Source organism: Centroberyx affinis, unplaced genomic scaffold, assembly GCF_046629955.1.
Source record: "Centroberyx affinis isolate AG114_WGS23_722 - 3 ecotype Tasmania unplaced genomic scaffold, CSIRO-AGI_Caff_v1 ptg000301l_1, whole genome shotgun sequence".
Classification (NCBI taxonomy): Eukaryota; Metazoa; Chordata; class Actinopteri; order Beryciformes; family Berycidae; genus Centroberyx; species Centroberyx affinis.
Genome location: NW_027278979.1, coordinates 24862 through 31074, shown reverse-complemented (window position 1 = coordinate 31074; position 6213 = coordinate 24862).

The following is a 6213-nucleotide window of genomic DNA, read 5'->3' as shown; positions in this document are numbered from 1 at the left end:
GAGAGAAAGACAAGATCACTGGAGCTGGACAGACAAAATCAGTTAAATCCATTATGAGACTGAAGAGGGAACAGGAACCAAAAATGGAAACGTTTTTTCAATGAACACTTGGAAAGAATAATGGCTGAGACAGTGGTGAAAATATGATCCACCCTCCCCTTGGTATTGGTATTATTATAGCTGGACCGCTGTCAGGAATTTGGGGGATGTGGAGTGACCCAAAGGTCTCATTTAAATATTAGATGGGAAAGATGGGAAATCTGTGGAAAAACCCTTAAAAGAACACAGTGCCAGTTGTCTCCATCTGCACCATATTTAATAGAAACAGCATTTGTGTGAATGGCTAACTATGAGTTTTAACCCACAGTTGACACTTTTATTGATATTTACTTTGTGGTTTCAGTTTTTTACATGAAGCTGGAAAGTTTGGATACTACACACACACAGGAAACAGAGGAGAGAGTGGTGATAAACCATAAACCATATTCTGTCCCCATGCTGGGGAGAGACATTTTATTCAATTTAAACTTCATTCAACAATGTCGTCCCACTGAGATTAAAAGCCACTTTTTCAAGAAAGACCTGACTAAGAAAGCCGCATCATGACAACCAAAAGAACTGCAGACAAATAAAATACAACAGCAAAAATGTAATGTAATGGCACGACTAAAATGAACCGTGAGCTCTCAGAATGGACTGTTTCCCAGAGATGTGTGATCCAGGAAACATTTTCAATTAGAAGACTTTTTCCAATAGAGTGCTGAAGTCAATGTTGTATCTGATATAATTCTAATAGACTTGCACTCTAAACTACAATGCTAAAATTCCTTTAAACATTACAGAAACAGCTTAAATGATTTAACTGTGAATGAAACAGAGCCTGTCAATGGAGTGACTGACAAACTAGGTCTGATGCCGTCATTTCTCATAGTACCAAAACTTGATTGATTGACTGTTTTAATTAGAAGACTAAGCTTGAAGTCTCAGATAATTTTCCTCCATTTTCTTGGAAATCTCTTCAGTTATTTCAAATCATTTAGCCTTTGTGGAGTGTGTTTTTTCCTTTTTTCTAAATAGTGTTGCAATGCAGCACAGGCGCTGATTTACTGTAAGGTGATGTGAGCCAGGCAGTGCAATATATTACCATACAAATCCTTCTACTGGAAAAGCCATTGGGGAGCTTATTCAAGACACTTCCCCCAAGCAGGTGCACAACACATGAGTCCACGGCCCGGGCCAGGACTGCCATTGCCTTTTGACTGTGAAATGTGTTGCAGCCTCACCAGCGGTCAGAGGCCCTGGCGCGGGCCGCGGTCCTGTCCCCACGGTGGATGTGGCGAGAAAGTGGCACGACATCAAAAACAAAAAGCAAATCTGTCTCTGTCCTTCACGGCTGCCAGGGATTAAAAGGTTGTCTTTTCAACACTCGGCCTCGCGAGGACGAACACAGCGGCGCGGCGGCTGTTCCCATTCCTCAATGCCAAGGCCGCCGGGACGAGTCCGCGCCGCCCCTGCTTTTTGACTTGGTATCCCCTGAAAGAATGAGTTTCCTCCTGAGTGCATCACAATGCCACGGGAAGCAAGGGCCAGGGCGCGCGCCTGCTGTGATGTTAATTTAATGACGAGCTGCTGTTCAGATGGCTGGTCCAAACAGCTGAATAAAGGGATTGTTGTGTTTTGCTCCATTTTGTGGAGAAGGGGCAGGGAGCCCGCGGGGGCCCCTCCGGCTGTCTTACCGCACCGCTCCGGACACCAAACAGTGGAGCCTCTGTGAGTACAGTGCCGTACAACGGCACTTCCTAAAGAAAAAAGACAAAGTTCTCCCTTCTCTTTGCCACTTGTGCCCCAGTTAAGCTCCTCCCTGCTCCTGAGTGGGTTTTGGAGGGTTAGGGGCGCTGCTGAAAAAGGGTTTTCTGAACAGTAAGAGCATGATTGGTGCATGCTTTACTGCATTAACATTAGAGAGAAAAAACAGACTTTCCAAATAGTGGCACCTCAGCCAAACTTGCACCTGTTGTTTAAAAGGAGGCCCAGTAAAAGACAAATTGTAATACAAAGTGGTGTGAACAAGTTATGATACTGCTCTATCTCCAAAACCCATAAAGAGGTACCTATATGCTGTTATTATTATCAAAAAATTCAAATAATTTTTATAATAACTATAAAAACTAGAAGGGCACTCGGACTTGGACCTCCGCCAAGGCCAATAGTCCAGTCTGTGCAAGCGCAACCAATATACGGATCCGCTCCAAAATTTAATGGGTTCTTCCTTGGCCCATGCTACACCCATTCACAGAAATTGGGCCAGTAGTTTTTCCGTAATCCTGCTGACAGACAGACAAACAAACAAACAAACAAACAAACAAACAAACAAAAAAACAAACACATGGCACCGAATACATATCCTCCTTGGTGGAGGTAATAATAAATAGCTATTTATCTGTGGCATACAGTGCTGACAAACCAGAAGGTGTAAAATGCAGCACATTAGCTTTAACCTGGAATGAAACTATTGGATATAAACACACAGGGAGGATGGAAAAGGTCAAGTTCAGCCAAGTGTGTGTGTGTGAGTGTGTGTGTGTGTGTGTGTGTGTGTTGGCGGGGGGGGGGGGGGGGGGGTTGCTGCTGTCACATTAAATTACCCAGAGTGCTTTGTGCCTCTGACGTCCCCAAAATAAACGGCTTTCTCAAGAGGGGAGATGCACGTATTCAGAGCGCCTGCAGCCGCAGCTCCACACAAACACCTGCTGAGAGAGGAGCAGCAGAGGAAGAGAGGAACCAATTCTGCATGTAATGATAATGATAAAGCAAAGTCATTTACATTTTAGGCATTTCATGTTCTTCCAGAGCAACTGTGAGTGCAGTGTATGCTGAATTTATCCACCCTGTTGTGGACTGGCGGCCTGTCCAGGGTGTTTCCCTGCCTTCTGCCCAATGCATGCTGGGATAGGCTCCAGCCCTACGTGACCCTGAATAGGAATAAGTGGGTAAGGACAATGAACGAATGAATAAATTAATATTTTTGCCAGGGAAAGTCCACAGTCTTCTACTGGTGGCTGCTGAGCTGCTCTACTGGAGCAGTCGGGGGTTAACCGCACTGATCAATGACGTCACACCTCAAGAGTAATTGTTTAGGGAGTAGAGGGTGGACTCATTCATTTTTGCACCCACATTTTCCCAGTTGGATCCTGGGCTTTGAACCTTCAAGTCACAAGCCCACTTCTTTAATCCCCTCCCTGGATGTAACAAGTATTCCTCTGTCTGTGGAATGACCATGTGTATGTATTTTTAAAGGTGCTACATGTAGCATTTTAAACATGAATATATCATTGTCAAAATAATTGCAATACCTTGGTACAATTACTGTAAACAAATGAGACCATGATTGAGATGATTAGTAGCCTCTACCTCATGTCAGTGGTATTGTTAGTGGTGGTGTTTCTCAAAATTAAGACCACATTTCCCATAAACCCGGTTGCTTCCGAGCGCAAAGAGCATGTTGTTTCCTTAACTGCTGAATATTATTCAGTTTTAGCCTCAGTAATTCAGTTAATGTCACTGAACCCCAACTGCACCTACACAGTTAGTGTGATTCAAATCACAAGTCCCAATGTTCACATTTTCAAGAGATAATATTTTGGGCATATGTGGAGAAAAAGTAGTTAACAGTCAAGTAAAACCATCATATCTGAATCATAAATCATCAATAATTTAGTCCAGGTTTTCTATGGTTGAGTGTAAGTTGAAGCATGTGAATTGTTAATATGAATCTTATAGGGTGTTCATATCATTGAATACATGTGTATTCGTCCACTATCATCCACTTGTATGAGTATAAAAGCTAGTAGACTGTTCTCCATAGTGGTTAATAGTATAGCATTGTTACTGTATTGACAATACAAGAAAAAGAAAAACAACTCTGGAGAATACCAGAGTGTGATATGTCATTTCCAGTACTGTTGCACTGCATTCCCTGTTCATTTTCCAAACAGTACATATGTATGTGCTTGTTTATTGTGTTTGTTTATAATGATGCTGCAAGAGTTAGCTGGATGCAGTCACATATGGATCCCATCCATCCAGAACATAGCAGGTTAGTATCAGTGACCTAATGCAGTGATTCTCAACCTTTTTCATATCAAGGACCGCAAAAGTAGTCCACATTAGAGCCACGGACTCCCATTTAATGAGATTTTGTCTCTCTGACCCAAATCTGAGAATATTTTTATTGTTAGATATGATTTTGTCCAGAATTCCATGACTATCTGTACTGTAGGTAGAGAGATAACAGTGAAACTATGATCAAAACAGTCATTCTTCTACATTCTCTAATTGTGTTCACTTCTTGTAAATGAAATGATGCTGAAGTTTAACAATTCATCATCTTGCTGGGGACCCCCTGGAACCCCCTCAAGGACCCCTGGTGGTCCCCGGACCCCACGTTGAGAACCACTGACCTAATGATCATGTCTGACAACTCAAGCTGTAAAATGGGCATTTAAAGGTTAAAACATTACAGTTGGTGGAGAAAATCTTTCTTGTCTGTTGAAATTTCTAGAGCCGAGTATCTATAATTGACTGTGCACACAGGAGCTTGCAGCGGTTATGTAAGAGTGCCAGACTTCACTAATCCCTTTACAGTGGAGAGGAGCCCGCTGGGTAGCTCTTCCTCATCATCAGGACAAATCAGCCCAGCCAGACATCTCAGCTGGGCTGAGAATCCACCAGTGTGGAGGAAAAAAAACTCTACCGAACGCTCATTAATGTTCAGATAGAGAAAAACAGCCCCTGGGTGGAGCGGGTAGAAATTACCCATCAAGTTGGGAGGCACAGCAGTTGTGTGAGAGAGAACTGATGAGCGCTTTGTGTTATTAATAGTTGCTCTGATACATGCTTCTGATTTTTTGAAGGTGCTTTTTAACCCACCTGACCCTAAACTCAAGCAACAAACAGTTTTGGATAATCTGGGTTGATTCAACAATGTTATTAGATGTCTGGTGCACAGAGTGGGGAACTGCCACCAGCCAAATGCTGGTAAAGCTTGTTGACTCTCCCAGGCTGTGTGACAGGTATCCAGAGTTAACTGCTGCTCTAAAAAAACACTGAAGCTGGTGAAAAAGTGAAAGTCGTTGTCGAATTTTGAAATACAGCAACCACTGTAAAAACCCCCGCTTCTACCCCAGCTCCATGCGTTCATATACGAAGACCAGAACTCTTCGTGGTCAACCTCAATGAGTTAATTGCTTTGCATTGTGGGTGCCAAGGCCTCCAAGCTGGAGGGACAATACCGGCTCTGTGGCTGTGACAATAGCGCTGCTCTCAGAGTCAGAAGTTGCGGAAGCACCGCCATTAGGAAGCTGAAAGCTGTTGAAAGTTAGGGAGCGTGCACTCCAAGGAGTAATCACGCAGAAGAGCTTTGGGAAAAAAGCCCTCCAGTCGCCCCCCCCCCAGCCTGTGTTTCTTTTGAGCGACACTCATTACCTCTGCCGGTGGGAGGCACGGTGGTTCTGCTGGCTTGTGTCGGTCTGGCTCCTCGTCAAGGCCTCGGATGAGCTAAGTGGGTCGGGTTGGGAGGGTAAGTGGGTTGGGGGGGGGGGGGGGGTTGAGTGTGGGAGCTGGTCGGTCTCTCACCTGTCTACCCTCATTGTGTGTGTGGTATCGGCGGACCACCCGTGGAGCCTGGTAGAGCCCGGGCCAGTCCCCCCCAGCCACCCCCCCCCCCTCCTCCTCCTCCTCCTCCTCCCACTTCAGATCTGCGTCTCACACAAAGCTGCCAAGAAGTGACGCAGGCTCTGTCTCAGCGGTCACAGATGAACTCCCCTCAGTCTCATCTCTCACTTCACTGCTGACCCGGGTCAAGCTGTATTTGCAGATAACTCTTAGTGTTTGTTTTAACCTGCTTGGAGTACCAGGAGGGTGCGGTTTGCCACATAGTGTCATAATACAATGAGAACCAAAATTTTGATCATTTTAAAGTCAATATACTTTTCTTTTCTGTGACATCTTATAAGTTCAAGTTTGTTTATTTAGGTAGCCCTTTATCACAAGCATGTCTCAGAGGACTTTACAGAGAATGAGACACAATCTGAATTCTCCTGATGTGGTAAACTCCACCCATCTGGTGCTCTAAGTAGGTTAAAACAAACATTTAAGAATTATTTGCAGATACTATTTGACTGATATCTGATTAACTGACCTGTAAGAAGAAAT